General features: G+C 38.0%; 1 long non-coding RNA gene across 1 annotated transcript; it reads right to left on the bottom strand.

The window, feature by feature from the left end:
• Positions 1-9859: 9859 nt before the first annotated feature.
• On the bottom strand, positions 9860-13978 carry LOC306800621. Its single transcript, XR_013773881.1, has 3 exons — positions 13826-13978; positions 11913-11993; positions 9860-9992 (listed from the first exon to the last, which is right to left on the bottom strand). It is a non-coding gene; the product is annotated as an uncharacterized lncRNA (long non-coding RNA).
• Positions 13979-18372: the final 4394 nt, after the last annotated feature.

The raw sequence follows: 18372 nt of genomic DNA, 5'->3' as shown, positions 1-18372 counted from the left end.
CTCTAGCACAGCAGTTAAAAAAAACAGGTGGAACCCTTAGATTCAGTCTTTGAAATCACATTTCTTTCTCTTTTTTACAGTTTTTCTAATCCATAGGCAGGTATGACATGAGGGGATTTTCACTTCTTAGTGAAGTGTTTTAACATGCATACAAAAAGATTGAATAGTCAGGAGAAAAGTAAAAGTGAGTCAAACAGAGCACAGGGTCTGGAAGGTGTGCCCACATTAGACAGTCCCCTTACTGATAGACTAGGCATTTATTTCTGCCTTTGGTTTGTTGGGGTTTCTTGTTGTTTTCTGGGCAGCATCTATCCTTATTTCATTTAGCCACAGTGAAATAGCTTCAGTCTTGGAATGCATTTTGGTGTGGTAATGATAATACTGCCATGAGAAATCTGGCTTCTAATCTCTTCCCAATGATGAGAGAATTCAGATCTCAGCATTTCTTAGGTCATGGGGATTACTGGCCATGGGTACATCCCACCAAGTTACATGGGGAATACAGCACTGAAAATTCCAGTTACAACCCTAGAGACCATAAATTTGACATCAGTAACACTAAAAAAGAATCAGTCACAGAAATCCATTAGGGAATCTGGTCCAGTGAAACAACAGCCTTTAAACCATCTGGTTCATAGCAATTGCCAGTTCTTAAGTTTTTATACTGTGATCCAGATAATGTGGCTTTATCTTCTACTTTTGGAATCATAAAATTATATTAAAATGCTGGTGTTTTAAATGGTTTTGGCCACCCTGATTAGACAAAGAAGTCTGAAAAGAAAACAGCCAAAAACTTAAAACGGGCATCAGGAAAGGAGAACTCAAATTTATTACTTAACATCTCATTGGTATTGACCCAAGGCCTTTTATTTTATGACACTGACAGTTGTTTTTGAATATTTGGAGTTTTAAATGGTGCTTCTTTTGTAGAAATACTGTATTGCCTCAGAGATAGTGCTGGCCCCTAGTGACTTAGTAACATCTATTTAGTTAAATATGCAATGTAATAGGGGAATAAATAAAAGTGCTATGATTTCTTTATTCACTTTATCAGGATTGCTGTGATGTTATTGACAAAAATCCAATGTGCTGCAAATATTTGCAGTTTTTGATAATGTTGGTGTCTGTGCTTGCAAGTGGCTCTACATTGTTCCTCCTTATCTATACCGTTAGGAATGTGGTAGAGTGAAAATTATCCTTAAAGAAAGTGCAAGTTCAGCAGGATTCCAGTCTGCATTGCAAGCTTAGGCTCAAATGAACCTTTTTGATGGGGAATAATGCAAGCCTCTGAGGACTTGCTGGAATGCTCTGTGGCAATTAGTTCTGTAATGTTATAGTTCAAGTCCCGGCCTTATGTGGCTCTAGAGACTTTGGAAATATATACGGTTCGTTTTTCAAAATGCTTTTAGGCTTCTTTTTCATCCCCTCTAATTTTCCATGGTCCAGTAGTTAGCGTTCAGGAATATTGTTGTGATCTGAACTGTGCTGGTTTGGTTCCACCACCCTTTGCCATCAGATTATCGTGCTGAAGGTTTGCGTCATCCGTGTGCATGACTTGCAGAGCTGGTGCCAGTGGAGCCATTTCTAGGCCACTCTGCTGGCAGTTTTCTGAATTGACTTAATTGGACAGGGAGTGCCAACCAACAGGAATATTCTTGTCAAGATTCCATTTCCTCGTGGTTCTTTGAAATGCGTATCAAATGGACATGTGCTCATGACCCTGGAAAGGACTTGGGGCCCTTCTAGAAATGTAGCTCTAGACTGCAACAGTGCTCAGCAGGAGGACAATTTCCTTTTGTTTAATCTTGAAATCAGTAGGTTCTTATCAAAGTTACGTTCAGCAAAACCTTTTGGATTTTCCCATTACTGCTTTTAGCATAGTTATTCTGCCAGCTTAAAAGCAAACTGAAGGATGACTGTGTTTACCATTTTGAGATGCCTTTTTCCCTTTAGGTTCACTGGACAAAACCAGAAGAACATACATATTTTTAAAAGTGAGGAAAACTTTGTGGTAACAATTTCTTTGAGAATGATTGAGATTTAATGCACAAGTTCTGAAGTGCTCAGAAAATGCAGTGAAATTTCTCAACCATTAAAATGTAAAAAAATATCATGATTTCCTCATACATCTCCAAGGTTGTCACTGGACTGTAAAACAGGTGCTTTATCAAGTCTTGGCCACACACAGAAAGTGTCTCCAAGAATCTTTAACACTAGATAACATACAAACTGTAAAATAGCCTGCTGCCTCTGTTTTTCAGTGTAGCCAAACTGTAGCTCAAAAGAATTATGAAAATATTTGTTAATAAGTAGAAAACACCTGCTAGCATTCTTCTGTTTCTCCTGTCTCAAAAAATATAAAAATACATCAGTGCATTATGATCTAGTGTTGTTGATAGACCATCTCCAAACAGCAAGCCAGACTATGTGGCCTTCAGATAACCCCACTAACCAATACTTTTATTATTTTCTGTGACTGAGAGAATCTGTGAATGATTCATCAAAGTCAAAGCTCAGGTGTTGGTGACTGGTTCCAGAATGTCCCAGTTGTGAGCACTCCTCAGCTGCCCCTTGGCTTTAGCTGGGGTCAAGAGATTGGGGTGCCCAACTTCATGTGGCATAAAGGATCATTGCCTTAATGAAAGTCCTCAAAACATGGGTAGAAAGGAGTGACAAACAGCTCAGCTGCAGATAAATAATTTCTCTCTCTCTGTGTGACTTAATAGTTCTGAGCTATTAAATATAGGAATAAATAAAGACTTTGTCATATATAATTTACTCAGTAGTTATTAAATAACTACATGTTCTGCCTTCTGTGAGAAATTCATTTCTATGTTGAGGTCCAGGGCAGGTCCTAGATGCTATCAAGCATTTTTTTACAAGATTTGAACAGTTCTGAATGTACAGTAGCATCTACATAACAGTGTATTTCAAAATATGCAACAGGCATTCTGGAAAATACACTGATCAAAAAAGAGTGATAAAGTTATATAGTATGTTAATGTTGTTGATACACTTTTTGGGAATGAGGAAATACAGGTTTGCACTAAGGAAAAAATTCAAGTAAAACATTGCATGAAAGGACTGCAAAATTGTATGATAGATTATAAACCATAGAATAAAATTACAAGTGATGGACAATTAAATAGAATATAGAATAGCTCTAAGCTAGCACTATGACAAAGTAAAGGAGCTAAATTAGTGTATGCTGCCTTTAAAATAGAAATTACTGCATTTAACCAACAATGATTTCACCTCCAATATTCTTTGATTTTATTTCCTTTGTTATGCAGTGTGTTATTTTTAGTGGGCTCCATTATCTGGGAGCATGAGGCAAGACAGAAGCTTTTCACCCTGGCAAGCTCTTTTCCACAGAGATACTAATGTATATGAAGGGATTGGTATATTTGAGACCAGTGTATGCTCAATGTTTGGCTTAAGGGAACATGTAGCCATATACAGCAGGCTGTGATTAGTTACTGACAGATCTTCTCTTGTTAATCCTTACAAATGACAGTCTTAAAAATTAAATATATACGCTCTTTAATACTTACATCCTCTCTGTGAAACCCTCCTGACCATCAGTCTATTTTTTTAGTTTAAATATCACTCATATTTCATGTAAAATTAATGTCTCTTACTGCCTTTGCTCCTAATCACATAGAGCAGTCTATCTTTGGTGTACAAATTGCTCATCATAATTGTCTGCTTGAAGCTGGGCTCTGCCATCCTCCTGACTACACCCCGAGGGCTACAGAAGATTCCCAGTAGATGGAGTTTATACAGCTGGGTTATTTCTGCTCTGCATCATAGCACTATTTGGATTTTACTTTTCCCAATCCATTACCAAACTGCCCATGGCCTGTTCCTACCTGTCTCAAGATATTCCATGTGCCAGATCAGAAAAAGCATGGAACTATTGTACAGACACTGCTAGATACCCCCATCTGTCAAATTATTTTTAGGTGACCTGTAGTAGGAAAAGCTTCTTGAGTTCCATTTAGGCTGTGACATTTTTACTCCAACACAGCTGCTTATGTGTTTCATTCTTGTCTCAAGATTGGGCTTTGTTGAGCTGTAGGTAAATGTACACAAAGCTAGTATTTTAGGAGCCTCACATGCTAGCCTGCTTGCCTGAGAATATGCACAGAGTGCTATTCTCTAATTTTAGTTTAACTTCATAATTTTCTGATATTCAAGGAAAATTGTCAGGAACAATTATAATTTCAAAGACAAACTGTTGTTTCCACCTCAGACATTAGGTTCAAGAATAATCTTTGTCATTAAAATAAAATCTACTGTATCAAAGAGACATGATGTGCATTTGTTGGGACAGTCAACTGTTCCATAAATTTGCCTTTGCACTTATTTTTTAAAATAAATGTTAAATACATTATGGAAAGGGTGCATGATTTTATCATCGTATTTGTGATTTTTTTGTTTGCCACGGTGGAAAATACCTGAAAACTTTTCTGATGTCCTGTTCTGCATGTGACTGAGGCATTTTGATTCCTGCACTCTTGATTATTTCATTATATAAATGAAATACTTTTACTGCCTGGCTCTTCCTGTCATAGCAGGGCCCTATTTCTTTTTTCCCTTTTACTTTTACTTCTTTTCCTGCCCCCCCCCCCCCCCACCAAATCCCCCAGAAATGGCAGAAAGTTGGGTCTTTTTTGCAGGATCCTCTGTTTTCATTCTTGCTCAAGAAATCCTGCAACTTTTGTCTTTGGTCATATGAGTGATTTGGCTCTTCTCCCAGCATCTACACCACATCCCATTCCATCAATCTGATTTCTAAACTTTGGAGATTTTCATCAATTTTATAACCTATCTAAAACTATCTAAAAAACTATCTAAAATCCTTCTCTCAGTGATGCTTGCTTTTTTTTTTTCCTAGATGCTTTTTGCTGTGTAGTTTGCTTAGTGGTTAGATTTAAAAGTCGTACAGCAAAGTGCTGTAGATGAACTGGAAGGTTATCTCCAGCTCTAGCTCCAAGCTCTGACAGATCTGGAGAGAATTAAAGTAATCCCTCTCTCCAAACCCTGTGTCTAGAGCCTGCTGTCTATAAAGGGAAGTCTAAGCAAGGTGAGTTCTCTGTTATTGTTCTTAGAAGGAGACCTATGAATCAGAACATTTGATATTTTGTATTTGCACTACTCTAAAATAATGCAAATCTGGGAGAGGAAGAAGTTTTGTTTTCTTCAAAATCTGTAAGGCCTCCACTGACTTAGTCAGCACAGCCACTTGGCATCCCCAGGATTAAGGTATTTCTAGCACATTTTTTAGACACAAAATAAATATGTTTTATTTATAGCTTAATATCTGGGTATTTACAAAAGAATACCATGAACAAATAGGCACCAAAGTGGAATTCCCCTGTTAGTATATGTAGGAAGACTGCAATTCTGTTTTAAAGCAGAGATATCTTGTAATGTACTACATACAGACCAGACCAACTTAGGTAATTTCAAAATAGAGATAAAATTATGTTGATTGGTAGATAGTACATTCATCATACGCATTCAGCCAACCAATAGTAACTACATTTCTTTGTTAATGACAAATGTCTGTTCTTTATCTCTGCTTGTAACTCCGTGTTACTTACAAGAATGCATTTATTTCCTGTCATGCCTTCCTGTAAAATAGCAAGTTAAATCTAGACTCTGAGTTCAGTTTAAAATGCATAAAAATACTTTCAATATACAAAAGCCAGAGCTAAGGCGCTTTTTTTTTTCTAAATATAGATTAATTGAATGCATAAATGTAAAATACAACTGACATAGCTAATTAGAGATGGAACCCATAAGCCATTGGCTATTGTGAATCCATTTTTATTTTAACAGCCTCATCAAAGAGAGATATGCAATCTTTGCTGTATTTCATTCCAGATGTAAAAGGTCTCAATTCTTTTAAAGCTTTTCATTAACTTATGTAACTAAATGTCTGATCAGCTGCTGGATCAACACTATTAATTCTAGTCCACTCAAAAGTGTTTACATGTAAGAGAGCTCAGAATTGTTTTTTTCTAAACAGTGGTTTTTGCTTTCAATTACTTCACTAATTTTTGTTTGGAGTTGTTTTGATCTTTCAGATCAGTACCTGCATCTCATAAACACTCATTCTGACTCTGGCATGACAGTCCTTTCTCTTATTGTGACATTTCACAGTATTCTTTCTGTTTTAGTTGTCTAGTCATGGCCATTTCTATTACCTAATCTTAACTGCAAAATCTGGAATTAAGCCCCCTAATTAGACAAGGCTCTCAAGGTTTGGTCCCAGTCCTGTGACAAATTTAGTTTACTTTAGGCTGAATGCCCATCACTTTAAAGATCCCAGTATTTATTATTTTCAATCAAATCTCAGTTTCTTTTAACAAAAATTTTGAAGTCTTACCGAAAAATGTTCCTCATACGTAATATGTAATGCATGAATTATATACTTTAAGATGCACTGCTCAGATCATAAAATAAGTAACCATCCCTCTATAACTAAATTAAATCAACAAGAAGAGTAAAAATATTAACAAGCAGGGAATTGATTAATGTTGTATTATATTTATTATAGGGAATTGCTCAGATAGGACCCCTACCAAATGTCTCTGAGTTTAATATACTACATTTTTAAATTATATGCTCACATAATTATATGGCCACATTTAACTGCCTGGTGAACAAGGTTAGAAATACCTTCTTTCTTTGGTTAGTTGTTTTCTAGTATTAAAATCATGAGTAATCAGTCTTTCTCACTTGTTTTCAGTTAGAAGAGAAAGTTTATTTTTCTTCACTGAGGAAATTCTGAAAATTGAAGGACATATCCATTTTAATGTTCTGGGCATAATGAGCTGGGAGGAGAATGTCCTACACTAAGGCTCAGTACAAGCCAAATTTTGTGCAAGTTAAGCAGTATTTGTTCACCTATATTAACTTAGTGTTTCTCAGAGCTGTTGTGACTTGCTATGAGCAAGCAATCAAATAGCAAGTTTTAAAGAGGGGAGACTGGCAGCTGCCATGAATACTATGAAAAGTAAAAATACTTTACTCCTTGTTTTGTTTTGGTAGCTTTTAAATAGGTCCACTAGGTGGTGCTTGAAATACCAGGGCAACTGGAAGTCGTTGTGACTAAGAAATACTAAATTATAAATCCTTAGTCAACACTCCAACCGGAATATTCCTGGCAACAGGAATAAGATTGCTATCCAAATGCTTGGGCTCCTCCTTTTCCAGAATCAAGTTTTCTGTTGCAGAAGTATAACTAGATGTTCACCATTATGGAGATATACTGTTCTCAGTTATAAATTTCAGTGGTTCTTCACCTTTGGTACCCTCATAATAGATTGTTTTCCATTTGTATTTTTGGCATTTGAATAAAAAGTTTATGTCCAGACTCAAAGTGATTTGGATAAGTAGTTCTTTAAATACATTAAATAAAGACAAATGTTGGCATTGCCTGAGTGCTTTATCACTTGGAAGAGAAGTTTAACTTCCAGTAAGGAATGCAGAAGGCTGTTGTGATACAGCACACGACCAGGGGAGGGGCCAGATAGGCCCCTATGGCCAGTCATTCACATATGAATTATGGACACTATTCCAATTTCCTTGTGGAGACCAAGGCTTGTTTTCTCAAGTTATTCTTTAACCATGTGCTGTGCAATCACTCATCCTAGTGTAAACTGGCTTCTTTGGAGCTGTAAAAAAGGTACAGCTGCCCCAGACTTCCTGGTCAGCTCTGCACCAGTCAGTTGCCCAATAATTCCCCTACCTTGCAACCTGACAATAAAAGCTTCTGGCAAAATGATTTTTTCCCAACGCTGCTTCTCTGTTTAAGAGGATGTGAGTCCTGTTAAACTGCTGTCCAGTGCCCCTGTGGGAACTCTGAAGTCCCTCCAGCTTCCAGGAGAAGCTGCAACACCTGTAGCCTTCAGACACCCCAGTTTCCTCTCTTTCTGCCTTGAAGGTGAAATTCTGGTGATCCAGGCCTCCCTCTGCACATGGTTTTGAGAGAACTGCCTTTCAAAAAAGCATTTTTTTGTTTCTTGCAGACTCCAGGAGAAAAAACTCCTTTAATTAGTATAGTAAGGGGAGAATAGATGGAGGAGTTGGAGGAAGCACACTGAACTTGTGCCTATCCTTTTTCCTTTCCCCTGCACCCAGGCAGGTGGCTGAGGAGACTCAGAGCACCTGTTCAAAGCTTGTCCAAGGAGTAGGCTGGCAAAGGAGAGACCATGAGAGGGATCTGATTGATGGGGCAGATTTGGGAGTGAGGCAGCTGAAGAGCTGAACTGGGAGAGCCCAGTGGGAAACTCAAGGTAAGGCTGAGGCTGGGCATGAATTGGAGGTGCTGCACTAGAAGTTGTTGATAATAAGGAAAATCAAATTAATCACAGCTGGAATAGTTTAAGAGACACAGGACAAATTTAGAGTTAGCCAAGCTTCTGTTATTCATAGAAAAAAATGTTTAAAATTATATGAAGAAAAGCAATGTGTGAATTGCCATATTGAAGAGATTCTAGAGAGGCTGTTATTAAGGTCTCTAAAGGGTGTACGTGTGAACCTGGAGAATTCAGACCTAATTACTGCTAAGTGCACTGCAGTGAGATGTCATCTGTCATTTAGGTGCAGCAAAAAGTTTGGTTTGCTCATAGCTGAAGAGCAAAGGCCCTTTTCACTACAAGGGTGGGAAGCAGAGTAAGGTGAACAAACTTAGATGATGTACATGGGAAGTTGACCTCTCACCTTTATAATTCCACATCGTGTCAAGTATTTTTCATGTTTAAAATCTGGTCTATGAAGAAACAGTCTAAGAATATTAAGGAAAATTAAGGATTTGGGTCACTGGAAAGCTATAGAGAAGGAATTAATCAGAAACGCAGCATTTTGTGGAAAGATAATTTACAGGGCATGAAAAAATAGGCTTAATTATCTGCATTGCATCTTGGAATAATGATGATATCCATAATCTGAAATACACAGATTAGAAAATGTTAGTGCAGTCCTTAATTAATACACAGTTGATTGTTCAAAATCTTCCTCCTTCTCATTTTCTTCATTATCGTAGATCTGAAATGGATATGCAAGTTTTATTAAGACATATTTTCTTCCTTCAGTTTTTTGTTCCTGCTAAAGTTTAATGCCAGTTTTAGTTTTGCACCTCAGAGCCTTCTTTTCTCAATATGCCAAAGTGTCAAAAATCAAGTCTTTCTTTTAAACCAGAAGTCACATTTGGGTAGATCAGGTTGTAGATTTTATTCTTTTTTCAGCTTATTTATTCGCTAAGTTTGTGGTGAGTTTTAACAACTTAGTTCGTACTTTACCACTTCTGTTTAATTTTCTTGTGAGGGAGCTGATAAAATCTTTATTCATGGCATCATAAGTCTGCTGCATAGTCAGGGCCAGAACTGTAGTTTGTCGTCTCAGCAGAGAGCCAAGAAAGAAGCCCTTGGCTCTGTGAGTCCTTAAAATAGGAAGGGAGCTACTCCCTGTGCCAATCTCAGGACAGAACATCTTCAAATCAAGATGCAGAAGGAGCATACTCTGAGATCTGTTCTTGAACATTGCACTTACTGTTATAATCTTTAATGTTATTTGAAGGGAAAATACATCACTTTGGTAAGAGCTTAGCTGGGAACAGGAAAGGGTTAATGTCTGTTTTAGTGACATAACATTATCTAAATTTTCACTTTTTTAAACAAGTGATTTAATCATAATTTCTTGTAAAAAGAAGTAAAAGAAATTAACTATTAACTAATTCACGATCAAAATAAGACAATATGGATATTTTAGTATTTGATGCTAAGCTAGGAAAAACTTCAGTTAGTTTGTGAATTTTCCAATGCATGCTGACTGGAAATTTGTTCAGGTTAAGTAAGGAATGATTTTCCCCTGCCATGTTCTGAAACTGCTGTTAGTTTTAAACCAGGTCACTTTCATTTTCAGTGTAAATCTACATAACTGAGTGATGTTGGTGTTTTAGAAACATTTTCTGGGGTGATCTGTAAGACAGAAAATGTTAAGTTTACAAAGAAGTCAGTTTGAAGGCAGTGCTCCAGAAATATGCCTTGATCGAAAGCCAGGCCCCACAGCCTTTGCAAAGGGGAAAAAAATTGCTTTGCTAGCTTTTAAAAAGCTAGAGAAATAGTGAAGATGTCCTAAAAGCATAGTTTCTGTACTTTGTCACCAAGTTCTCTCACAGAATGAAGATGATTAAAGAGAACGAATAATCAAGGTGTTTGCAATGAATTAAACATTGAATATGTAAGGAAAACAAACAAACAAGCAAACAAAAAGCTGGAATGAATGACTCTTTCACCAGACAGAAGGAGGTTAGTAACAGGCCATATCACCTATATGCATTAAGACCATATTACTTTTGTTTGGAAACAAAACTTTTTACCCCCTCAGTGTAAAAGTAGGTTATGAGATGAAAATAACTGTTAGAAATCAAAGATGAAATCCCTTACTGCTTTGCACAGGACAGAGATGACTAATAACAGTTCTGAGATACACTACAGTATGTGATCTCTTTTGTGCTTGTATTGCCATCAGATATATATCAAATACCATTTATTTCTATGCAATTGGTTGTGCTTTTTTAGGGTTATCACATCCACTTCTCACTTCCAAACATTTATCTGGCAACTGATATACTTGTATGGCTTCTAGGCTTCCTCTGATGGATGATTAGCCAACAGCCTCCCCCTCACAGGACAACCCTTCTCTGCCTCCTCCTTGCTGCTGTGGCAGATGTCATTTCTCTGTCTGTCATTTTGGCTATACCTGAACATCAGGGTCCCCCATGTCCTCATCCCTAAATCATACCCTTTTTTTTCTTTGTTTTCTTTTTTTTCTTTTTTTCTTTTTTTTTCTTTTTTTCTTTTTTTTTTTTCTTTTTTTTCCTATAATTCACTCTGTATAGGATAGAATTCTTTTTATCATAAGTTGAATTTCTCCTTCTCATTTATTGACACCTTGTTCTGGTTTTGTCAAATTCAGTCTTGCCCTGCTCACACCCACCCACATGGCTGGTATAAAGATTGGTTTTTTGTGCACATCTGAAAGTATTAGCTCTCTGTGTGTTTCTGTATACTCCAATTTATCTGTCACATCAAACCTAAGATGCTTATCCTCAAATCAAAGCACTTTTTACTGTGTCCATTTAACAATGGCATCAGCTTTTCTTTAGCAGTGAGTTAGAAATAGGTGCAGGCCAGCTTCTGCCTCACTGTTAGGAAAAGCTCTTTAAAAGGAGTCTGCTGCTTTCAGCCCCTTCTTGAAGCTCTTGTCTAGGCAAGTTCTAGAACTAGGCTGCAGACATGCAATATTTAGGCTTCTTATTTTGACCAGTAGGTTTCACTGTTTTCTGTCCTCTGTCTAATTATTTTTGTGTTTCTTCAGGTACAGGCTGCACTTCAAGGCCAGAGACCAACTCATTCTGCATCTGCACAGAACCTAAGAGAACAGAGCAACATCAAATGTAGTAGTAGTGCCATCAGTGCATATTACTTATCTTGCATGGGGTTTTTTTTTGGAATCACAGGTATTTTGCGGGGTTAACCACATTATGGAACTACCTTTTAAGTCCTTCTGTGCTCATGCCTTTTATTGAATTTCACTGATATGATACTGGGTTTCTCTGCCTGGACAGCTGAAAGGACACCACAGGGAAGACTTATTTCATTGCCTAGGGACAGGTCTGTCCTCTGGCTGCCTTCATGCACTAAAAGATAAAAATGGCTCATGTATGCTTCTTTCAATGGTGCTGCATTGAGGTTGTGAATATGTTTATTATCAGCAATATAGAAAGCATTCTTTTCTAGTTAAATTAACTGAAGAAAGTAGAGAAAATCAAGAATAAAAAAACCTAATTCATTTATTAACTCATCTGAGTCAGTTAATACCCAGTGATTGCCCACCTGGATTGAAGTTTATATCTCACTGAAGGACTCAAATATTGTTTCATTTGGCAGGCAAGGGTCCAAGTAAACAGATTTTCCCTGAAAGCAGCAAGAAACAATGATGCAATGTGGTTATTTATTAGCTTTGGTTTTGCTGTCAGGGATATGGGTAAATAATACCCTAATGCTTAAAATTTAAATGGGTCAAACTATTTGCACTGCTTAGACTGCCCAACTTCATTATAAGTTCCTAGAGATAAGCTTTTCAATAGACATAAATTTGAGAAATCCTGTTTCCTCCTTTGACACTTTGTGCAAGTTTAAGCACTTTTGAAAATCAAGCCATTCATCTAGGTTTGGCAATAAAACTACTCAGAAATATTTCTTTGCAGAAGATATTCCTCATTTAAACTCAAGGCTTTCACAGAGGATTACCAATCTGCTTGTACAGAGATCAGCCAATTTGGACTGAATTTTTGTTCTGAAATGTCCAATGTTGACAGTCTAGTCACTGCAAGTGCAGTATCTAAATATCCATCTGACATTTTAAATTCAAATACAAATATTTTGATACATAATGTTCTCATAGGTTTTGGGGTCTACAGTATAAAATGAAAGCAAATTTTGTAATGTTGAACTGCAGTAAATAGGTGGCTGTCCTCTGGACAGATTTATTTATATTCGTAATAAATAACTTGTAAAAACTTTGAAAAACATACAGATAAATCCTTGTTCACAGTTCAAAGAAACAGCATTTTACAGCTAATTAGTCTTTCTCTTAAAAGGCAACTTGCCTGTGAAAAAAAATACTGAGAGTGAAATATTGGTCCCACTGATGGGATCTGCTTTCCATTTGACTAGGAAAAATTAATTTTGAGGCATACCAATCTTAGTTTTACAATGCCCAGCAGGCAAAGGTATTACATCGCTACTTCTCATCACTCTGCTTGCTTTCATCTACAATCCTTGCTGCAAATAGTTATCAGCCAGAAATTGCTCACAGCTCCTGACAGTGTCAGTGCACCTTATCTACCACGACATATGGCTCTTTGCTGCACACCCTGCACGTACAAGTAAAGCAAACCAAAGGAAGTAATGCCTTGATTGTGCCTTCACAACATTTCACTGGTGGCCTTCTCTGACACACTGCATGTTTTAACTGGCTATAGGAAATGGGAGATCTCTCATCCAATATTTTTTTTTTCCATCACTGCAAAAATTTGTACCAACATTGTTTCAGTGCTGAATGTTTGTCAGCAGTCTAAAACTTTGTTTCCCCAGTGACATTTTTACCAGGGCATGAATTAGGGCACCTAATGTTGTGACTGTACATTTTTCAAGGTTTTCAGGCATCATCATTGCTTTTATGTAAGCTTTATAAAATGGTAGACTCTTCAAAATCAGTGCCAAAATTCCTATCGTCTACAATTTTAAATACAGCAAATGGGATTAAGGCTAATCAACTGATACAGCAAATCCTATTGAAGTCATTTAGGTTAGACTTTAACAGTTACTTAAGTTCCTAATTCTCCTTTAATCTGAGTTAAGATGAGGTGCATAAATAAAGTTACCACTCTGGATCTAAGAGCTTTTGAAAATCCCACCCTCCAACATACAATCTACAATTAATTATTTCATTTATTCTCAAGGAAATAAATGGGCTCACATTGCCTGGCCCTCTCTCTATCTGTCAGTCAGTCTCTGACCTGTCTCTCTCCTTCTCATAACTTTTGAATCCAAGAGGTAATGTTGACTACAGGCAGAAAGGCCCAAAGGTATTAAATCCTTACAAAGTATAACACTTGGAGAAAGGATCTGCAGCACGAGTTCCCCTGCTCTCAGCTCTCCCCTGCCCACACAGGCTCATGGGTCACTGTGTGTTGGCCACAGCCAGCACAGCACCACTGTCCCTGTCAGGCAGGGGATCTTACCTCAGCTCCAGGAATAACCCACACAGAGAAGGCAGCAGGCCTCCATCATCTGCCAGGGATGGTGAAGGAACTTGAAACACTGACCCACTGGAAACTAGGCCACATTGATTTCATCATCTAAAACCTGACACTTGCTAACTTGCAGTAGCCAACAATGGGCAGCCGCTTCTCAACAAAGCTGCTGGAAGAGCACTCATGGAAACCACACATTTCCTCTGAAATTACATCAAGGGACTGTATTTAAAAGTAATTGCTCTTTGGACCTTCACAACGCTGCTGTCTTGCACAGGGCAAAAAATGTTGATATGTCCTAGTGACAGCAGCCATAGTGAAAAGCTGACATTGGTGCCTACCCTGCAGAAAGTTCTCCAGTCTAGACTGACTCTGGCATGACACCAGTCGCAGACTGGTGCATTATAATCCAATTTTAGTTCACACTGTATAGTATTTCTAATCCCCCAGGTTTACCTCATCGTGATCCCAGGTGATCAGCAAAGAGGATGGTTGCCATTTCAGGAAGAATGGAAATCTATCCACAGGTTCTAACATGACTTTTCACACTTGGGCTCTTCTGTAAATAAAATATTGATGCCCCAGCCTGTGAAGGCAGGCAGTGAACAGTGCTTTTACATGCTAATAAAAGTACATTAGGAAATTCAGTGGGGATGATTGGCCTTCAGCTGGAAACAGAGAAGCTAGTGCTAAATGAAATTGTCAATGACTCATCTTAAAGTTTTCTATGTGCTAAGACAATACAAACTGGAGGCAGTATAGACCCATTTTTAATTCAGTATGTGAAAGGAGTGTTGGGAAGGAAATATAATTATGATAGCAGAGTAGGATGAAGAGATGAGAGTTAAGGAACTTACACAAGTTTTTGCTCCCCTTATATATAGTATGATGCATATTCTCACAGCCATGTGACAGGGTTGGGTCTACTGAGTCCTTATTGCTTTCAGAACATGCTCAGACTTTGAGGGCATGTCCATGAACCTGGCAGTGAATAAGTATCACTTCTGAAAGCAGTTTGGTGCAGATGATTCATACTCTTGCTGCAGCAAGACAGCAGGATCAAAGTCTTGATAACTCAGTCAGTCCTCAAGTGACTGCCAGTTCCTGGCCTTGAATGTTTTTCGTTATCTCATCATCCACTGAGGATTGCAGTGTCTTACAGAGCAAAGTAGGTTTAATTTAAGTAGAAGCTTGGGCTGTGCTTATATTACACTTTTCTTAAAAATTATTTTTGCACCAAGATGGTTTTGCAAATAGTCTATTGTGGTGTAAAATGAAAGACAAGTTCACTGCTATGTACCTACCATCAACTGTCTGCTGAGATGCTGAATTATATTATAGAGTAAGACTTTCAAAGGCTGTTACTAAGTCACTGAGTCACCAACCAGCCTTGCTACACAGTTATGTTATAAGCTTTTGGTGGAGTACAATAGAAAAAGGTCTAACATAGTTTCAAGCAATTCTATCAGCACCAGTGATAGCACAGTGACAGTGACAGACAACAGCAGGATGAGTCATGGAGAAATTCAGATAAAAAATTAGAAAGTATACACTGCAAGTAGACCTGCTACACTTTAGGGTTTCAGTGAAAGGCTGACATCTTCAGCATTGCTATGCTGAAGTATTCCTAAAGAATGGATTCAGAGAAGGGTGACAACAATTTACACTCCGTTTTGCTGTATAGAATGGTCACCCTCCAGATACAGTCATGAGCTTTCAATTCAATTCTGCTTAGCTTGAAAGATTTATTTAACAATAATATTCCACTTTCAAAGTATTTTACATGAACAGATTCCTATAACAAGCTTGGAGTCCTACTGATATGACTCTGCTCTGGATTTCACTGGAAGTTTGCATTTGTATAGGTGTTTGCTTGTACAGAACTATTGGTTTGGAGGGATTTTGGGTTTTTTTACCTGTACCTAATATATACCAGAGTGACAGATATTTTTTTTTTTCACGTGCATGGAATGTCAAGTCTCTCTAGTTAATAAATGTTATTGTAATTCATACCAAATGCCTTTTCACCCTGGAATATGTGACAATCTTGAATAATCAATACTTGTATTCTTTTGGGAGTGTGGTTACTTTGCTTTAGCTGGTGTGCACTTCTTTGACTAGGTAGGCAAGAGGAAGGAGCAAGATGTTTGGCACCATAAATCAACTCTCCCAATAATTATCTTGATTTCCTGACTCACAAGTCTTCATTTACATGTTTAAAATATGTGAATTCTTAGTAGAAAAATCAAAGACCTGAAAATTAATCATTTCATGATGTTCCATGTTCTCTGCACAAGTTTAAGCAAGTTAACTAGAACTTAATTTATAGAGATGCTAACCTCCTGCAACTATCAGTGGCTGGAATTAAGTGTTCAGAGTTTATGCAAATTAAACTCTTAATCTTGATCCTAATGAAACTTGTATATTAATGTTAACTTCAGTGCATGTGCATGAAAGACAAGGTCCTTCTGTTTATCCATATAATTCACAGAAAAAACATGCAACTACTACTGTAGGGTTGAAACTCCAAAACCTTTCACAGTTTTTATTGAATCTTGTAAAAGCAAGAAGCACAAGTGCATGTGCATGTTACAGTCCATCTAAGACAGTTTCCTCCAAACTTCTTGAGCACTTGTCACAGACCTGTTAAAGTATTATCTGGGTTTTACTCAGATGTAAATATTCTCTTGAAGGACTGCAAATTCCAGCTATCATTTAAAAGTCTGTTTGTCACAGGAATATGCCAAAAGGAAACATCAAAGAGCTGCTGTCACAATTTCAAGTCTTTTTTTATGACAGTAATCACCCTGGTCCAAGGACACAAACAAGGCAAAGTTTACAAACAGGCATAATTTATTTAAACAGAGCTTTCAGACACTTGAGCACTTTTCCAGATGTAATTAAACAAAACGATAACTTAACTTACAAGGTTCATCATGCAACAGGTCTTAATTGCTCTGGTGAAGGGTCCAGTATACAACATGTTGACACCTCTGAAGGAAGGCTTGATGATGTGGTGTTTAAAATCACTGTATGAAATTTCTGTGATACTGCTTTGTTTGTCCTACCACCCATGGTTGGATTACTCATTTGCATGCAAATCTTTCCCATGGAAGCTCTGTCCAGAAACCAAAGGAGTGTTTTTTTAAAGCTGTTGTCAGTGTCCCCTCCACATTCTGTTCTCTCTGTTTCTTGCTGTATTTCCAGGTTGCTTTTTCTTCTTGATCCAGGGTAGGTCCACACTTCCTCACACCTCCTTGCCCAGATATCCACATCTAAATACTCTTGATTGCACACCCGTGTCCCAGATTTTATCCTTTCCTTCAATACTTCCTCCCTGCAAGCTCCCCTATTCAATCCCTCAAGGTTTTTTGGGATTTTGGTTGGATTTTTTTGTTTGTTTGTTTGTTTTGGTTTGGGTTTTTTGTTTTTTTGGGTTTTTTTTGGTTTTTTTGTTTTTTGTTTTTGCTTTTTGTGTGTGTATTTTTATTGTTGGGGGGGTTGGCAGTTTGTGGAGTTTTCTTCGGTTTTTGGGGTGGGTTTTTTGTTGTTTTTTTGGTTTTTTGTTTTTTGTGCTTTTTTGCAAAAAAAATTCCTCCTCCCACTCTACCTGTTTGCATTTAACTAGACAGATTTTTTTACATATTTGTGAAGCTGAGGGGCATACCTGTAGACATTTAAGCAGTGAATAACTGATCGAGAAGTAAGTATGAACTGTAGAAAGCCAAAAAAGGGGAAAGTAATCAGGAACAAAGTTTTGTAAACCTTTTTACTAGATCTTATTAATTGTATATTAAATGAAATAAAACTTTTAGCCTAAGTAGGCCAGAGAGATCCCAAAGGAAACCTAATGAAAAGATTATAGTAAAAATACTAATCACAGCAATGAACTCTTTACTTTTCATAATCGAACTCACTGCTGGGCAGCAAAGTTGGGCTGAGGTTGAATTCAATTTCACCACCCTTTGTCCTGGCAGAGTGAATATATTTTCATTACTGCATATCCATATAAAGAATGAGGTGCTCCAAGGCAGTTTGACACCAGCCGTGATTCCCACTTGGCACTTCATTTCCCAGCTGCAATGAAGTTGTCGCTTTCCGCGATTTAGTATCTAAAGATGGATTATTCTTACCAAAAGGGGAGACCACCCCCCTTAGCACACCCCAGGGGTCCGGGATGACCCTGCTGCGGTGGGGGCCGCGGGTACCGGAGTCGGGGGTACCAGTGTCGGGTGTATCAGTGTCGGGTGTATCAGTGTCGGGTGTATCAGTGTCGGGGGTACCAGCGCCGGGCGTACCAGTGTCGGGGGATCTCCCTGGCCGGTGAAGCCGCCTCTCGCCCTCCAGAAGAGCAGGTACAGCTCACTTTTGGGGCTGGAAGCGAAAACCAGGAGATGGGCTTAAAGCGTAAAATTCTGAAAACCTGTTAAGTCCGTAGAAGTGTAGAAAACAGCCCGGGAGAGGCACGGCCGATGGCGGAGCACACCTGGCTGCGCCCTGCAGGGAGGGAGCGCAGGGGTTAAGGCGGCGGGGGC

The sequence above is a fragment of the Erithacus rubecula genome (genome assembly GCF_903797595.1).
Source record: "Erithacus rubecula genome assembly, chromosome: 3".
Classification (NCBI taxonomy): Eukaryota; Metazoa; Chordata; class Aves; order Passeriformes; family Muscicapidae; genus Erithacus; species Erithacus rubecula.
This window is presented reverse-complemented; position numbering and strand designations above follow the sequence as displayed.